At 46.6% G+C, this 19,935-nt stretch overlaps 1 protein-coding gene and 1 pseudogene across 1 annotated transcript in view; one reads left to right on the forward strand and one right to left on the reverse strand.

Annotated features, from left to right (window-relative positions):
- LOC124793932 (protein neuralized) overlaps nucleotides 1-19,935 on the forward strand; it is an 881,057-nt gene that overhangs the window by 175,346 nt on the left and 685,776 nt on the right. The window lies entirely within an intron of this gene.
- On the reverse strand, nucleotides 10,919-11,036 carry LOC124723031 (annotated as a pseudogene).

The raw sequence follows: 19,935 nt of genomic DNA on the forward strand, positions 1-19,935 counted from the left end.
ACTCGTGGAGGTAAACCGAACTTTCTAAAACACACACATTCACATACGCGCGCACAGACGTGCACACACACACACACACACACACACACACACACACACACACACAAAGAAAACGCACCACGAGAAAGCATCCGACTGGGACGGAAATCGGTAGATGTGAATTACGATCTGGATGTGCAGACGATCAAATTACAGTTTCAGAAAAACATGATGGTTTATTCAAGATAAAGATGTTCACAAACTGAGCAAGTCAGTAACGCGTTGGTCCACTTCTGGCACTATGCAAGCAATTATTCGTCTTGGCATTGATTGATAGAGTTGTAAGATGTCTTCCTGAGGGATGTCGTTCAAAATTCTGTCCGATTGACGCGTTTGATCGTCGAAATCACGAGCTGAGTGGAGGGTCCAACCCATAATACTCCAAACGTTCTCAGCTGGGGAGAGATTCGACAATCTTGCTGGCCGAGGTAGGGTTTGGCAAGCAAGAATACAAGCAGTAGAAACTCTCGCCGTATGAGGTCGGGAATTATCTACTTCTACATCTACATGCATACTCCGCAAGCCACCTGACGGTGTGTGGCGGAGGGTACCTTGAGTACCTCTGTCGGTTCTCCCTTCTATTCCAGTCTCGTATTGTTCGTGGAAAGAAGGATTGTCGGTATGCCTCTGTGTGGGCTCTAATCTCTCTGATTTTATCCTCATGGTCTCTTCGCGAGATATACGTAGGAGGGAGCAATATACTGCTTGACTCTTCGGTGAAGGTATGTTCTCGAAACTTTGACAAAAGCCCGTACCGAGCTATTGAGCGTCTCTCCTGCAGAGTCTTCTACTGGAGTTTATCTTGATGGAATGTAGGCTGAGGATGGTCTGCCACCAAGGGCAATGAAACGGGGCATACAATAAGACACCTCCGAACAATACGCCTTGTGAGGTGCCATCCACTGACACTAAACCATCGCCATTTGCGACTTCAATGGTGTCAAGCGAGATCTCATTGGAGGGCAAGTTGGAGGTCTGTTGTGATTTTTGATGAAAGCTAGTTGTGCCTCGGTGCCAGTGATGGCCGTGTATTGATTAGAAGGAGGCTACTTAAGGGCTTGTCTGCATGCTAGACACAGTATATCTACACCTCGATTTGTGCCTAGGGTGCAATTTCGTTAGACAGCAGGAGCACTTTCGTGGTTTTCCACGCACCCTGACTGCAAAATTGGACTCACTTGGTGATTCGACCTGCCGTGCTGCCATTCTTAAACAGCATTCCAGGGGGACTTTTCCAACAGGATACCGCTGTTGTAACCCAGCATGCTCTACAGAGCGCCTACATGTTTCTTTGGGCTGCTCGATCGCCGGATCTGTCTCCAGTCGATAACATGTTGGACATCAGCGGACGACAACTCCAGCGTCATCCACAAACAGCGTTAACCGCCCCTGTATTCAGCGAGCGAGCGCAAAGGTGTGGAACTTCATCCAACAAATTGATATCCAACACCCGTGCTACAAAATACATGCTCATTGATATACTTACATTAAACATATCGTCGGTTATACCGGCTGTTAATGTACTAGCATTTCACCTGTCATCTGATGCTTACGTTAACCTGTGATCTTGCAGTGTTAATCACTTAAATATGGAACTTAGATAGATGTATTCCCGAAATTTAGTTACTCTGCATTAATTGTTTATGTTGCAATTTTTTTCCGTCTGTGTAAGAAATGTGCCTAGTTAGATGTAGGAAAGGGCCCTGGCAAGGTACATAATAAAATAAAGGGAGAAACCTACTTGGGGAACATTCCGTCATTCGTCTGAGTGACGTAGAGAAATCCTTCCGAACAGGCCATAAGGTCCAACGGTACCTAACGGCCGCCGTTTCATCCTCAGCCCAAAGACGTCACGGGATGCGGTTATGGAGGGGCATATGGTAAGCGCCGGCCGGAGTGGCCGAGCGGTTCTAGGCGCTTCAGTCTGGAACCGCGCGACCGCAACGGTTGCAGGTTCGAATCCTGCCTCGGGCATGGATGTGCGTGATGTCCTTAGGTTAGTTCGGTTTAAGTAGTTCTAAGTTGTAGGGGACTGATGACCTCAGATGTTAAGACCCATAGTGCTCAGAGCCATGTGGTAAGCACACCGCTCTCCTGGTCGTATGTCAGTTTCCGAGACCGGAGCCGCTACTTCTCAATCAAGTAGCTCCTCAATATGCTGCACAAGGGCTGAGTACACCCCGCTTGCCAACAGCGCTCGGAAGACCGGATGATCACCTATCCCAGCCCGACAGCGCTGAACTTCGGTGATCTGACGGGAAACGGTGTTACCACCGCGGCAAGGCCGTTGACGATCTAGAGAAACCATTAAAAAAATCGTGTGTCCTCTCTAGTTCGAACCCGTTAACCAAAAGTCTATCCGTCTTTGACCGGGGTTGCTAAAGCACGCTTGTGCGTACAACTCGACTCGGAGGTAACGAGTTAGAATCGTAGGGAAACCATCTCGCAGTGTCTCATGAAGTGAGGACGTGTGCTACTGTTGATATGGAGCCGTCCGACGTTAAGACAGCCTTGGTGCTATTCGAGGGGAGTAACCACGCACTGACAGCGGGTTTCACATTCAGCCTACTTTCATCATCATAAAACTCACACGCATCAGTCACAGTCACCTAGACTCAACAGATACAATTATTTGTATAAATGAGTGGTGTCTGTTCTTTTGGAAATGTCCGTAAGAAAAGACACCACACTCGATCCGCAGCTGTGATGCATAGTGTGTAAAGTGAAAGTGGAGGGGGGAGAAAGGAAAGGAACTAATGGTATCAGCAGCATCGGGACCTTTGGCGGAATAAGCGGCGACTAGTGGAAACGTGTGTCAGACTGGGACTCGAACCCAGCAATGAATGCATTGTGTCTGTTTACTCGGATATGTCCGAAAGGTGGACAATGCATCCACAACCTACAGTGCGGATGCATGTTTACGTTCGACCTCCAGTGGGAATCTAAAAGTATGAACATGGAGGATATGGAAAGAGACTTCGCAAAGATGGCGCTAGGTGACAGTGCGGGTCGACCAGGGAGCGTGCCGAGAAAGTCTGTGCAATTCTGGCAAACAATGTGTCCGGGTGGCGCAGTGGTTAACACATCCACCCGGTAAGCAGCAGATCCCGGTTTCGAGTCCCAGTCCGGCACACATTTTCACTCGTCGCCGCTGCTTCCGCATAAAGTCCCGAGGCAGGCTGATATCATTAGTTCCTTTCCTTTGTCGCCCTCCACCTTCAATTTACATAAGATGCTTTTAAGCCGCATTTTAAACACCACGTGGGAAGAGGCCATTGCGCGCGAAGAAGGAAAACTTTCTTCGATTTGGCAACTAAACATATATTGCCATGTTTCCCAGCCAACAGTGGCGTACGACTGTTCTTTTCTCTTACCTTAACCGCTGTCGTTCTAGTTCGCTCTAAGTGTTGGTGTACGACCTAATAACTGGGCAGAGACAGATGTAATTTTATCAATTAAGTAAATAATTTACTGCGCCAACAGGGAACGGAGCGTGTAAGTAATAACCATGGCGAGAGTTGCGCATCAAGTACTCTTAATTATTTTTGAAGCGGAGAGGAGGGGAACGGCATTGCAATTAGCATCGTTCGCCAACCTATAATTGCTCTTATGACCAGGTGAAGAAAAATGTCGTCAACCGTAAAACTTCCGGTTTCATACCACTTTGGACGGCTTTCAGAGCTTGCTGCTGTCCATGGTACACGGATTCTAAAAGGCGGTGACATAAATTGGAATTTTAATGGGGGAAGAATCATTAGCGAGGTAGCCTTAATCGGGAAATTGGCTCAGCTTCACGCGACGTCGCGCCGTCGCCCTAGCTTTACGACGGAGTTAACTGTCTTGGCGGCATTAAGAGAGCTCATGAATTTTTTTTTACATTCATGGCCGAGGCTTTTTCTAATTGCCCTCTCCACCGCGGCTGTTGCATTCCTCCACTGGATTGTGTGAGAGCCATGAAAGAATCTAAACGGCACCGTTGGGGGAAAATGCTTCACATTGCAACGTTGGTACGGCCATCATTTTACTGGTAATTATCAATCGATAATTTTGAACGCTAGGTTGCCAGTCCCTACGTAGCATTTTTTTCATTTTCGCCTACTCCTTAAAGCTGAAAAAGTACGTCGTTTAGCGGTTCCCGTAACGTTGCGTTCTGCTTATTGATCACTGTTGTTACCGTCTCTTATTTCCCTGAGCTATGATCGAGCGGAGTGAACTGTTTTGAGTTCCAGTTTTCCAGGTAAACATCAGTTTAATGACAATGTCTTTCTCGTCTAAATGTACAGTCGACAGTTCCTGTTTTTTGGAATAAATCCCTCGCCGTGTGTGGAATGCTGGATATGCCAATCTCCACCAACCAAGTTTTCCAATTACTTTGATATAATTTTGAGAAACTTGAAAGACGTAAGTGAAGGAAGTATGAGAATTGCTGCACAAGAAGCTGAGTCAACAAACGATCGAGTGAATGGAATTTGTGTAGCTGTCGATGGGACCTGACAGAAACGTGGACACACCTCTCATCATGGTGTTGTTGCTGCCACATCAGTTGATACCAGTGAAGTTATTGATGAAGAGGTTAGGTCCTAAAACTAGTGTCGAGGGTGTAGTAATGAAGTGACTAATCATAAATGTGACAAAAACTATGTTGGGCCTAGTGGAGGTGTGGAGGTCCAGGGTGTTGCAGAACTTTTCAGACGATCGGTACACGAACGTTGTGTGCTTTGTTTTCAATACCCTGGCGGCGGTGACTGTAAGGCTTGCACGAACGTTAATGAATCAAAGCCAATGATGATGTAGATGAAATTGTAAAATTGGAGTGTGTAGGGAAATTCTTGAAAACGGTGGGAATAAGGCTGCATAAACGGAAGTCACAACTACGTGGGCAAAAATGGAGTCACAAGTGACAAATAATGGGGCTGGCCGACTTAAAGAAAAAGAAATATGTCTTTTTCAAATATGTCATGGTAATGCCATTAGAAGTAATGCAAATGATATAGAAACTGTGAAAGTAGCAGTAGGGGCTTGCTTGTTGCATAAAGCGTCAACGAACACAAACCCCAAAATACCCTGTGCCTTCAAGAGAGTGGATCATGGTGTGGTTTTCAAGGGCTACTGTTGCTGGTGAAACTGCAAGTTTAATCACACACTTCCTGATGCTGTCATTCATGCAATAAAAACTCTGTATAAGGAACTTAGTAATGAGATGCTGCTGAAAACTTGAACAAAACTTTGAACTGTGTACAGGAGCGTCTGCCAAAAACTGCGTTTATTCAACTAAAAACTACGCAACTTGGAGTGTATGATACAGCCTGGTAATTCAGTAGTTGAGCCATAACCGGGACAAAAGTTTTCTATGAACTTGGAGTAAAGTCTGGTATGGACGCTGCCGAAGCTCTTCGCCAGACTGATGAAAGCGGGGCTTCTACGCAGATCGAGAGCGTTCTTCTAAGGAGGCAGGAGTGCAGGAAATACTTCAAAGGAGGGTGCGCAGCGCGGGGTAGCCGCGCGGTCTTAGGCGCCTTGTCACGGTCCGTGCGGCTTCCCCCGTCGGAGTTTCGAGTCCTCCCTCGGGCATGGGTGTGGATGTTGTCCTTAGCGTAAGTTAGTTTAAGTTAGATTAAGTCGTGCCTAAGCTTAGGGACCGATGACCTCAGCAGTTTGGTCCTAAGACCTTAGCACAAATTTCCAAAATTTCCAAAGGAGGGTGCCAATCAAAATGATTACGGACCTATAATGTTTTGAGGTAACAAAAACAAGAAGAATATTTCTTTAAATAAGTACTGCTAAAAACTACATTTCTTGTTATTTAGGAACCAGTTTCTCAAAAACTGTAAGAGATATATCACTGAGATGTGACACAGCTATTTTTAACAATCCACAGTATATTTGTCACAACTTATACACCTTTGAAGTTCGTACGTCAGATATTATATGATGCTTTGTGAGAGAAAAACTGTACAATTTTCAAATAATTTCTTTATCAAACAAACAGTGTTAAAATAGATGTACTATGTGTACTAAAGGCGTAATTCTCCCCACACTTCACAAGAATATGCGATACAAATCACATGTAAAGTTTCATCAAAATAGCATTTATATTTTCTGAGAAAATGGTTCCTGAAAAGGACTGTATTTTTGTACTTAAAAATTTAATATTTATTAACTATCTATATTTTATATTTTGATGTCCGAGGACCCTGAAAATTTACACCAATGTTGATTAAGATATATAATATGTGAAGCAAAATATTCCTTGACGTGCATTGAGAGCTTTAAGAGGTACAACGACTCATCTTCGGAAGTAGTCCACCCCGATTCCCTTAAGCTCGTTATTTTATTTTCAAAATATTGCAGATTTATAGCCTGCACACGTTTTTCAACTTAGTAATGTCATTTGCAAATCTTAAACAGCATCTGGGAATAGCACACACGTTTATTTCGGATGTGTTTGTTTTGAATATCCTCAAGACTTTCTCTGTGAAACTATTAAACTAATATAGTGACAGGAAGCTCCCTGGAAACCTATTTATAATTTTAGATTTTCCTTTTTGCCCACTAATTTACAATTTTTGTTTTGTGTTTTGTATGTATTTGTTATTTATCTTATATCTTGCGATCAAAGTGTATAACTTTCAAGATCCTGAATAGTTTCTTGCAATCAGGACTAGCATGGTTCGTCTTTAAAAAAATATGTGCGTATCCCTGTTTATTTCTGGTCTTATCGGTGGTAAAATAATGAGTATAAAAATAGCTTCGCCAATTTTAGTTTGTTGCCTAAATCTAAACTTGCTTTATACAGAGGAAAAAATAAAATCAAAAAGGAATTTCGGGAAGTAAACGTTCTAGCAGAATCGCTGTGACGTTGTAAACTGTTTATATTTGAAGTAGCTATTTACATTTCCAGAATGAGATTTTCACTCTGCAGCGGAGTGCTAGTTCTGCAAGGTTCGCAGGAGAACTTCTGTAAAGTTTCGAATGTAGGAGGCAAGGTACTGGCGGAAGTAAAGCTGTGAGGACGGGGCGTGAGTCGTGCTTGGGTAACTCAGTTGGTAGAGCACTTGCCCGCGAAAGGCAAAGGTCCCGGGTTCGAGTCTCGGTCCGGCACACAGTTTTAATACGCCAGGGAGTTTTATTTACATTTCCTTTTTTTATGTTAATTCGACTGCATGTGCTGCATCCTCTCTCCTGCGCATCGTAAGCGATTAAGATACTACTTAAAGCCACGCATTCTACGCCCCAGAGACAGGCAGCAACCGCCGTCGTATCTGCCGAACCTTCCCCATAAATAAACCGAAGGTGCTTCCGTGCACACTATCGCCGCCGTATTTCTCCGTGCGAGCTTCCGAACATATTTTGCGGCTGACACAATGGGCCTAGCAGCAAACCCACAGGGCGACATGCAGGTTCGGGGTAGACCCCTGCGGCGAGATTATCGGGAAAGAGGAGACTAACCACACTGCCGTAACTCGCCGGGAAGACCTGCTGTTCCAGTGGCACGGGGCTGCCTCCCCGGGAGCCTCAGTGGCGCCGTTTCACCTCAGTTAATGAACTTGTCAGGAGCGTTCCTCCCGCCCGCGGAGAACTCGTTACGGCCGTTGCTACGAGTTCGCAGTCTTCGCGGCTGCGCTATTAAAACTTGACGCCTTTGCTGTCTGCACCGGGAGAGGAGGATGAAGCTACACGCTGTCGATCAGCTTTCCCAGCCGAATCCACTGCAAAAGGGAACTTGCGCGGCCAAGTTCGTGTTACCCGACAACACTGAACAAACTTCTGTCACAGACAGGTTAGGCTGTTTCGCTTCTTAGTTGCCCATGTGCCTAAACTTTCGCCGATGTAGGTTCTCGATGGTAAAATCTTTAACCTGTTTTACAAAACTAACGAGCATGAATGATGCCACGTGTGGAACATTAAATCTATCCGTAACAATAAATAATAATCAGCTGTATGCTGGTTAGAATACAGATATATTCCGTCTATCTATATCTACATCCATACTCCGCAAACCACCTGACGGTGTGTGGCGGAGGGAACCTTGAGTACCTCTATCGCTTCTCCCTTTTATTCCAGTCTCGTATTGTTCGTGGAAAGAAGGATTGTCGGTATGCTTCTGTGTGAGCTCTAATCTCTCTGATTTTATCTTCATGGTCTCTTCGTGAGATATACGTAGGAGTGAGCGATATACTGCTTGACTCTTCAGTGAAGGTATGTTCTCGAAACTTTAACAAAAGCCCGTACCGAGCTACTGAGCGTCTCTCCTGCAGAGTCTTCCACTGGAGTTTATCTATCATCTCCGTAACGCTTTCGCGATTACTAAATGATCCTGTAACGAAGCGCGCTGCTCTCCGTTGGATCTTCTCTATCTCTTCTATCAACCCTATCTGGTACGGATCCCACACTGCTGAGCAGTATTCAAGCAGTGGGCGAACAAGCGTACTGTAACCTGCTTCCTTTGTTTTCGGATTGCATTTCCTTAGGATTCTTCCAATGAATCTCAGTCTGGCATCTGCTTTACCAACGATCAACTTTATATGATCATTCCATTTTAAATCTCTCCTAATTCGTACTCCCAGATAATTTGTGGAATTAACTGCTTCCTGTTGCTGACCTGCTATTTTGTAGCTAAATGATAAGGGATCTATCTTTCTACGTATTCTCAGCACATTACACTTGTCTACATTGAGATTCAATTGCCATTCCCTGCACCAAGCGTCAATTCGCTGCAGATCCTCCTGCATTTCAGTACAATTTTCCATTGTTACAACCTCCCGATACACCACAGCATCATCTGCAAAAAGCCTCAGTGAACTTCCGATGTCATCCACAAGGTCATTTATGTATATTGTGAATAGCAACGGTCCTATTACACTCCCCTGCGGCACACCTGAAATCACTCTTACTTCAGAAGACTTCTCTCCATTGAGAATGACATGCTCCGTTCTGTTATCTAGGAACTCTTCAATCCAATCACACAATTGGTCTGATAGTCTATGCAACTACACTCCTGGAAATTGAAATAAGAACACCGTTAATTCATTGTCCCAGGAAGGGGAAACTTTATTGACACATTCCTGGGGTCAGATACATCACATGATCACACTGACAGAACCACAGGCACATAGACACAGGCAACAGAGCATGCACAATGTCGGCACTAGTACAGTGTATATCCACCTTTCGCAGCAATGCAGACTGCTATTCTCCCATGGAGACGATCGTGGAGATGCTGGATGTAGTCCTGTGGAACGGCTTGCCATGCCATTTCCACCTGGCGCCTCAGTTGGACCAGCGTTCGTGCTGGACGTGCAGACCGCGTGAGACGACGCTTCATCCAGTCCCAAACATGCTCAATGGGGGACAGATCCGGAGATCTTGCTGGCCAGGGTAGTTGACTTACACCTTCTAGAGCACGTTGGGTGGCACGGGATACATGCGGACGTGCATTGTCCTGTTGGAACAGCAAGTTCCCTTGCCGGTCTAGGAATGGTAGAACGATGGGTTCGATGACGGTTTGGATGTACCGTGCACTATTCAGTGTCCCCTCGACGATCACCAGTGGTGTACGGCCAGTGTAGGAGATCGCTCCCCACACCATGATGCCGGGTGTTGGCCCTGTGTGCCTCGGTCGTATGCAGTCCTGATTGTGGCGCTCACCTGCACGGCGCCAAACACGCATACGACCATCATTGGCACCAAGGCAGAAGCGACTCTCATCGCTGAAGACGACACGTCTTCATTCGTCCCTCCATTCACGCCTGTCGCGACACCACTGGAGGCGGGCTGCACGATGTTGGGGCGTGAGCGGAAGACGGCCTAACGGTGCGCGGGACCGTAGCCCAGCTTCATGGAGACGGTTGCGAATGGTCCTCGCCGATACCCCAGGAGCAACAGTGTCCCTAATTTGCTGGGAAGTGGCGGTGTGGTCCCCTACGGCACTGCGTAGGATCCTACGGTCTTGGCGTGCATCCGTGCGTCGCTGCGGTCCGGTCCCAGGTCGACGGGCACGTGCACCTTCCGCCGACCACTGGCGACAACATCGATGTACTGTGGAGACCTCACGCCCCACGCGTTGAGCAATTCGGCGGTACGTCCACCCGGCCTCCCGCATGTCCACTATACGCCCTCGCTCAAAGTCCGTCAACTGCAAATACGGTTCACGTCCACGCTGTCGCGGCGTGCTACCGGTGTTAAAGACTGCGATGGAGCTCCGTAAGCCACGGCAAACTGGCTGACACTGACGGCGGCGGTGCACAAATGCTGTGCAGCTAGCGCCATTCGACGGCCAACACCGCGGTTCCTGGTGTGTCCGCTGTGCCGTGCGTGTGATCATTGCTTGTACAGCCCTCTCGCAGTGTCCGGAGCAAGTATGGTGGGTCTGACACACCGGTGTCAATGTGTTCTTTTTTCCATTTCCAGGAGTGTAATTGAAGGCAGTTTGTTTATTGCCAACGCGTTTCGCTGCTTTTATTTGTAAAGTATCTTCAGTAGCGATTTTCAGCACTGTTAACTGATGCGCGTGGTCCTGGAGATGCATTCGTCAGTTTCCATACTCCAGCTGGCCGATTTCCGGCGTTCTTTCGCCCACATTTAATCCAACACATCGCATATGTCACTTGCACTTTTCATTTTGTGATCAACATATGTGTGTTTTCCGTACAAATATGAAACTAAACTAAATTTCTCCCGCACAGGCCATGAAGGCCCAAAGGTACCGACTGGCCACCGTGTCATCCTCAGCCCACAGCCGTCGCTCGATGCGAATATGTAACGGCGTGTGGTCAGCACACCGCTCTCCCGGCCGTTGGTCAGTTTCCGAGACCGGAGCCGCTACTTTTCAATCAAGTAGCTCCTCAGTTTACCTCACAAGGGCTGAGTGCACCCCGCTTGCCAACAGTTCTAGGCAGACCGGATGGTCACCCATCCAAATGCTAGCCCAGCCCGACAGCGCTTAACTTCGGTGATCTGACGGGAACCGGTGTTATCACTGCGGCAAGGCCGTTGGCCTCCATACACATATGTTGATCATAAAATGGAAAGTGCAAGGGATAGATGCAATGTGTTGAATCAAATGTGGACGAAAGAACGCCGGAAATCGGCCAGTTGGAGAATGGAAACTAACGAATACATCTCCAGGACCACACGCATGAGCCGGCCGCGGTGGTCTAGCGGTTCTAGGCGCTCAGTCCGGAACCGCGCGACTGCTACTGTCGCAGGTTCGAATCCTCCCTGGGTCATGGATGTATGTGATGTCCTTAGGTTAGTTAGGTTTAAGTAGTTCTAAGTTCTAGGGGACTGATGACCGCAGATGTTAAGTCCCATAGTGCTCAGAGCCATTTGAACCACACGCATGAGTTAACAGCGCTGGAAATCGCCACCGAAGATCCTTCACAAATAAAAGAAACGAAATGCGTATGGCAATAAGTAAACTGCCTTCAATTCGTTGCATAGACGGAACATACCTCCACGAATTTTAAAGCAACTAAGGAAAGACGTAAAACAGAAAAAAATGACGAGAATACAGATATTTGAAAAACGAGTTACGAGTGCAGAATAAGCTACAGATGGGTGGAAAATGAGGAGTAATGAGGAGATCTACCAAAATATTCGGAAAATATCAGAAGTAATGGCAAACGAATGAATGAGAGCAGACTAACGAAACAAATGTTCCTGTAATTCTGCAAAAGAAAGTCAACAGTAGCATGGATTTAGGAAATGAGGGAAGAGCTAGAAAGAAGCAACATTACATAATCGGCAAAATACAAAAAGCAGGAGTAAGATACTAAATTCAGAAGACTTTCACAACAGAAGATATAAGAAGTCAAGAACAACATGAATAGAAAAAAAACGAGAAGACAATGTGGGGAGAAGATGAATGAGTTCTGGAAAATTATGAGAGATCAAAACGGAAATGCTGAAATTACTGAAATTACGCAAGACTGTTACCAACGGTATCACATTCTAGAATCCATTAAAATTTTTCAGGATGTACTGCTGCGTCATCTTATACAATATTTAATATAAATAACAAAATGTCCGAGGTTCCCGGTCGTGTTCATCAGGGCATAAACTCAGTCCAGAAGGATTTCAACGAGGTCATTGCCGGCTGCGGAAGTGTACGTATTTGTACTACATTCCAGAACATTATTAAATCTTGCCATTTCAACACATACGCAAATAACGAGGCTCATATGATAGCGGAGCATCATTAATGCCTATAAATACAAAATATTGCCGTAGTGAGTGGATCACAACATTAATTATAATGGGATGTCCGAGAATGACAATCATCATCTAAACTAGACAGGTAACACCTCAACCTAAAATAATCGTAAGTCACGCACGAATCTGTGGTAATTATCTAACGGCACATGCCTGCAGTGAATAATGATTTGTCTTCTCTCTCTCTCTCTCTCCCCCTCCTCTCTCTCTCTCTCTCTCTCTCTCTCTCTCTCTCTCTCTCCCTCTCCCCCCTATATTCTTTAACTGCGTATTCAAAATGGCTCTGAGCACTATGGGACTTAACATCTGAGGTCATCAGTCCCCTAGAACTTGGAACTACTTAAACCTAACTAACCTAATGACATCACACACATCCATGCCCGAGGTAGGATTCGAACCTGCGACCGTAGCAGTCGCGCGGTTCCGGACTGACGCGCCTAGAACCGCTTGTCCACCGCGGCCGGCCAATTGCGTATTCTCTGTCAACTTTATTCATTGACTATGCCTGTAGATAAGCAATACAAGAGGAGGAGGAGGAGGAGATTAGTGTTTAACGTCCCATCGACAACGAGGTCATTAGAGACGGAGCACAAGCTCGGGTTAGGGAAGGATGGGGAAGGAAATCGGCCGTGCCCTTTCAAAGGAACCATCCCGGCATTTGCCTGAAGTGATATAGGGAAATCACGGAAAACCTAAATCAGGATGGCCGGACGCGGGATTGAACCGTCGTCCTTCCGAATGCTAAGCAATACAAGACCAGAGCTTTACACATAGTTATGCTTATGCTACCGTGTGTATGAAAGGCAGTGAGACTGAATGAGGGTTCCTTCTGTTGCTTGTCAAGAAGAACAGTCTTCTTCTTCTTTCGGATCAGCGGCTCCACTTCATCATATGGGCGGACTGTTTGTTTTAACTTGAGACAACTGAATATCTCTAAATGAACGCACCGCACGAAAAAGACGTTCCAGGCCAAAATTTAATATTACTAAAGGGCTTATATGAAGGGCTTATTTCAATAGTGCTACAAGTCCATTACCTCCACTTTTCTGCCTATAGTGCTTCTGAAATTAATGATCCAAACAAACAGAAAGAAAGGTTCATCTCTAGCAAGAAGCCATATGCTTGAATATTTCTGGTACCTCAATTGCAGATTTTTCAGCCCTCATTTAACTTTAGGACTCTGTATCTCAAAATGAACAAAAATGGACTTGTACCACTATTGAAATAAGCCCTTCATACGTCTGTGCCACCACTGCTCCATGGGCGGGGTCAACGTTGTATTTTCAAATGGGAACCCCCATTTTTATTGCATATTCGCCTTCTACGCCAAAAAATAGGTACGGTTTACTCAAACCATTGCTTTCCATTCGTGGTAGATGGCGCTGTAATCGATAAATATCATGTGTGCCCTTTTTTTCAATTAGAACCGATGTATTTGATTCTACATTTCATTTGCGATGAAAATGTACAGCTTTATGCTCTAACGGTTGAGATGTATGTTCGAAATTTAGTGTTACCAAATTGATTGTATAATACAATACTGTTATTAGTTTCAATGTCTGGCTAGGAACTTCGTACGTTTAGCGTGATCCTGGAACAACGACGTGGATGTAGTAGTTTTCTGTTCAGATCTTTATGCGGGATATCGGTGAGCCCCCTTGCCTCTCACCATTGGGATGCTGATTTCAAAAGTTCAGATGTGTGTGAAATATTATGGGGCTTAACTGCTAAGGTCATCAGTCCCTAAGCTTACACACTACTTAACCTCAATTAACCTAAGGACAAACACACACACCCATGCCCGAGGAAGGACTCGAACCTCCGCCGGGATCAGCTGCACAGTCCATGACTGCAGCGCCTCAGACCGCTCGGCTAATCCCACGCGGCGATGCTTGATTTCAGCGAGTACCGAACGGTTGTCGTTTCTATTTCGCCGGTAGCCACGTAACGGTCAGCGCGAGAGTTACGGCTGTTGGATGGAAACATACATCGAAAAGAATCGCTCTGATGGTGGAGTTCGAGGCCGGCACTCCGGTGATTTGGAGACTCACCGCAGTCAACCCCGTGACGAACACAAAACTACGTTACTGTGCAAATAGCTTACACTGAGCTTACAAGAGTCATGGGATAGCGACATGCACATATGCAGATGGCGGTATATCGCGTACACAAGGTATAAATGGACAGTGCATTGGCGGAGCTGTCATTTGTACTCAGGTGATTCGTGTGAAATGGTTTTCCGAAGTGATTATTGCCTCACAACTGGAATTGACGGACTTTGAACGCGGAGTGTTAGTGGGAGTTAGAAGCGTGGGACATTCCATTTCGGAAATCGTTAGAGAATTAAATATTCCGAGATCCAAAATGTCAAGAGTGTGCCGAGAATACCAGATTTTAGGCATTACCTCTCATTTAACTGCCGTGTGCAGCGGCGTTTGCGTAGAGTTGTCGGTGCTAACAGACAAGCAACACTGCGTAAAACAAAATCAGAAATCAATGTGGGATGCACGACGAACGTATCCGGCAGGACGGTGCGGCGAAATTTGGCGTTAATGGGCTACGGCAGGAGGCGACCGACTCGAGTGCCTTTGCTAATAGCACGACATCACCTGCAGCGCCTCTCGTGGGATCGTGGCCATATCGGTTAGACCCTAGACGGCTGATCAGATGAGTCCCGATTTCAGCTGGTAAGAGCAGATGGTAGGGTTCGAGTGTGGCGCAGATCCCACGAAGGTATGGAACCAAGTTGTCAACAAGGACTGTGCAAGCTGGTGGTAGCTCCATAATAGTGTGCGCTGTGCTTGGAATGGACTGGCTCATCTGGTTCAAGTGAGCCGCTCATTGACTAGGAATGGTTATGTACGGCTACTTGGAGATTATTTGCAGCCATTCATGGATTTCACGTTCCCAAACAACGGTTCGAGATTGATTTGAAGAATATGCTGAGCATAATGAGATTTTCACTCTGCAGCGGATTGTGCGCTGATATGAATCTTCCTGGCACATTGTAACTGTGTGCCGGACCGAGACACGAACTCGGGACCTTTGCCTCGGTCCGGCACACAAGTTTTAATCTGCCAGGAAGTTTCATATCAGCGGACATTCCGCTGCAGAGTGAAAATCTCATTCTGGAAACATCCCCCAGGCTGTGGCTAAGCCATGTCTCCGCAATATCCTTTCTTCCAGGGTGCTAGTTCTGCATGGTTCGCAGGAGAGCTTCTGTGAAAGTTGGAAAATAGGAAACGAGGTACTGGCGGAAGTAAAGCTGAGAGGACGGGGCGTGAGTCGTGCTTGGGTAGCTCAGATGGTAGAGCACTTGCCCGCGATAGGCAAAGGTCCCGAGTTCGTGTCTCGGTCCGGCACACAGTTTTAATCTGTCCGGAAGTTTAATATTCTGGGCAGTTTGAGCGAGTGATTTGGCCTCTCAGATGGCATGACATGAATCCCAATGGACATTTATGGGACGTAGTTCAGATCGTGCACCACATCTTTCAGCGGCAATACTCTCGCAATTATGGGCGGCTATAGAGGCAGCAAGTCTCGATATTTCTGCGGGAGACTTCTAACGACTTGTTCAGTTCATGCCTAGTCGTGTTGCTGCATTACGCTGGGAATAAGGAGTTCCAACACTCTATTAGGAGGTATCTCATCACATTTGTCGCCTCAGTACATCTGCCAGAAAGTCGATGTGTAGCCATGTTATATGTACTGTACAGTCATCTTTGCAACGGTCAAGTAACGTCTGATCATCAGCCTCAACCGTTAAAACACAGAGGTTCACATTTACAAGAGCTAATCAACAAAGATTGAAACTTTTTTTTGACAAATGTTTATTACTCCATTCAACGTTTATATGATCTTTTTCACAGTACTCCTCTCACTTGAATGCAATTTTTATAATGTCACTACCTGTCCTCGAACACGTAGTGCAGGCCATTCTCTGTCAGGTATTTGAAAACCGTCTCACTTTTCTTGAACACTGCTTCAGAGTTCTCAACTACACTACTGGCCATTAAAATTTCTACACCAAGAAGAAATGCAGATGATAAACGGATATTCATTGGACAAATATCTTTTACTAGAACTATCATGTGATTACATTTTCACGCAATTTGGGTGCATAGATCCTGACAAAACAGTACCCAGAACAAGCACCTCTTGCCGTAATGACGGCCTTGATACTCCTGGGCATTGAGTCAAACAGAGCTTGGATGGCGTGTACAGGTACAGCTGCCCACGCAGCTTCAACACGATACCACAGTTCATCAAGAGTAGTGACTGGCGTATTTTGACGAGCCAGTTGCTCGGCCACCATTGACCAGATAATTGGTGAGAGATCTGGAGATTGTCCTGGCCAGGGCAGCAGTCTAACATTTTCTGTATCCAGAAAGGCCCGTACAGGACCTGCAACATGCGGTCGTGCATTATCCTGCTGAAATGTAGGGTTTCGCAGGGATCGAATGAAGGGTAGAGCCACGGGTCGTAACACATCTGAAATGTAACGTCCACTGTTCAAAGTGCCGTCAATGCGAACAAGAGGTAACCGAGACGTCTAACCAATGGCACCCCATACCATCACGCCAGGTATACACCAGTATGGCGATGACGAATACACGCTTCCAATGAGCGTTCACCGCGATGTCGCCAAACACGGATGCGACCATCATGATGCTGTAAACAGAACCTGGATTAATCCGAAAAAATGACGTTTTACCATTCGTGCAGCCAGGTTCGTCGTTGAGTACACCATCACAGACGCTCCTGTCTGTGATGCAGCGTCAAGGGTAGCCGCAGCCATGATCTCCGAGCTGATAGTCCATGCAAACGTCGTCGAACTGTTCCTGCATATGGTTGTTGTCTTGCAAACGTCCCCATCTGATGACTCAGGGATCGAGACGTGGTTGCCCGATCCGTTACAGCCATGCGGATAAGATGCCTGTCATCTCGACTGCTAGTGATACGAGGCCGTTGGGATCCAGCACGGCGTTCCGTATTACCTCGTTACACGAGGTATCACAACAACGTTTCACCAGGCAACGCCGGTCAACTGCTGTTTGTATACGAGTAAACGTTTGGAAACTTTCCTCATATGAGCACGTTGTAGGTGTCGCCACCGGCGCCAACCTTGTGTTAATGCTCTGAAAATCTAATCATTTGCGTATCACAGCATCTTCTTCCTGTCGGTTAAATTTCGCGTCTGTAGCACGTCATGTTCGTGGTGTAGCAGTTTTAATAGCCAGTAGTGTAGAATACGCCGAATCTTTGCCTTTAGTGGAAGATCGGGGCCATAAGGCGGATGCGGTACACCGGTAATGTTGAACTGAGTCAGAAACCGCACATGATTTGCAACGTGAGGCCGCACGTTGTCATGATGATGACACGCAGTCCGAGAAAGTTGTGGCCGCGTCCTGACAGTGTGCTTCCTCAGTTTAGCCGATACTGACGTGTAGTACGCTGTTGTAATAGACCTCTAAGGGGGAACTGCATGCTGGTAAATCATTCCTCGACAGTCAAAGAAATGTAGTGTCACCATCACTTTTCCTGCAGAGGTGACAACTTACGCCTTTTTTGGTATTGGAGAACATGGCGGTTTCCACACTGTGCTGGCTCGTTTTTCTTCAGGATCATAATGTTGCAGCCATGACTCATCACCGGTGATAACTGATTCTAAGAACGCATCCCCTCCATCAGCAAAGAGACGCAGCGCGTTACGGCTTGTCTCCATTCGCACGCCGGCCGCTGTGGTCGAGCGGCTCTAGGCGCTTCAGTCCGGAACCGCATTGCTGCTACGGTCGCAGGTTCGAATCCTGCCTCGGTCATGGATGTGTGTGATGTCCTTAGGTTAGTTAGGTTTAAGTAGTTCTGAGTCTAGGGGACTGATGACCTCAGATGTTAAGTTCCATAGGGCTTAGAGCCATTTGAACCATTCGCACAGCCTTTTGTTCTGAAGTCAACAGACTTGGCGCCCAACCGATACAAATACGGGTCATATGGAGATAATCATGCACAATCGTAAAGACAATGGCATATGAAATTCTCAAAACTTCACTGAAGTTCCATAATGTTATCTGCCATTACTCACGTTCAATCACAGCAGCTGTGATGATGTTGTCTTCAGTCGCAGCAGAAGCGGAAACACCAGGCCCACCTTGCTGAACACAGATAAATCGGCCTTCTTTGAAGTCCTTGAACCATCTAAACACTGTTTCATGAGGCAGTGCGTCCACACGGTACGCTTGCCGCAGCTTGTCGTGAGTTTCAGTGGCTGTATAGTTTAAGAGAATAAAGAAATTTATTGCGTCGTACTTTTCTCTCGCGTCTCGTCCCTTGTTTGGTATGCGAAATTCAAAGAACGTCTATAAAATACAGCATTACTACCAATCTATCGATACGAGTGGGCTGCCGCGTATAGACATCATACATTAAAACCCGCTCTCTTCAGGTAGTCATGGTATAAATAGGAAACTTGCTCGAAAGCCACAGGAAAAAATCAGTCTCGGTGTTTATTGATCTGTCCTGATAAACGAAATTTAGAACCAAATTCCTCGATTCTTAATTGCAAAAACAGACACAGCTGATATTTGTCGATTATAGAGTCATCTACTACGAAAGGAAAAGGAAAACAGAAGCTCTCCTGCGAACCATGCAGAACTCGCAAAGTTCTGCATGGTTCGGAGGAGAGCTTCTGTTAAGTTTGAAAGGTTGGAGAAGAGGTACTGGCAAAAGTAAAGCTGTGAGGACGGGGCGTGGGTCGTGCGTGGGTAGCTCAGATGGTAGAGCACTTGCCCGCGAAAGGGAAATGTCCCGAGTTCGAGTCTCGGTCCGGCACACAGTTTTATATATTTATATATTGTACAGGTATATGGCGATTCAGTAGGTATAGAAAACACGAGCGCACACGAATGCAACGTGGTGTCAGATAAAAAAAAAAGGGTAGTAGCCTCCGCCATATACCATTAGATGGCTTACGGAGCACGGATGCAGACGTGTGCCCTACTCCGCCGATGCAGAGTGTACGCCAAACGCGCGGTAGCCGTTGGCGCAACCGACGCGGGGCGCAAAAACAAAGTGTGCGCCAGCCGCCGTGCTTTACGCCCGCAACTTTTTGCGGCGCTCGCAGAATCCGACGTCGGCGCGGGTAGTCCCCGAGACGGCATTTGTCTTCCGGCGAAAGCGCTTTATCTCCTGGCGGCTGGGGGCCGGGGCCGCATCTGGCGCCACGCCACGCCGCCCGCGCTGCGCCCATAAAGAAGAGCCGTGGCGCGCCAGCAAAAGTGGCAAGGGGCGGGAGGGGCTGCTGAGAGCGCCACGCGATAACCCGCCGCTGCGTCAAGAAACACGGCTGCAGTGCTGGGCTGTATCGGAGACTCGTATTCCACATTTGGGGATGATCTGCAGCCGCGCTCTGAGTAGACAACAGCGACGGTCGTTTATCTACATCTACTTACATACTCCGCGACCCACCGCATCGTGCATGGCGGAGGGTACCTGTAGTACAAGGTGTACAACTTTGCTTCCGTGTTTTTCCCCCAACGTTTGAGGCTTTATGGAAACACATTGGTTACACGTCTATCATTCAAAGTACACTAATGGCCATTAAAATTGCTACACGAAGAAGAAATGCAGATGATAAACGGGTATTCATTGTACAGATATATTATATTAGAACTGACATGTGATTAC

Source organism: Schistocerca piceifrons, chromosome 1, assembly GCF_021461385.2.
Source record: "Schistocerca piceifrons isolate TAMUIC-IGC-003096 chromosome 1, iqSchPice1.1, whole genome shotgun sequence".
Taxonomy (NCBI): domain Eukaryota; kingdom Metazoa; phylum Arthropoda; class Insecta; order Orthoptera; family Acrididae; genus Schistocerca; species Schistocerca piceifrons.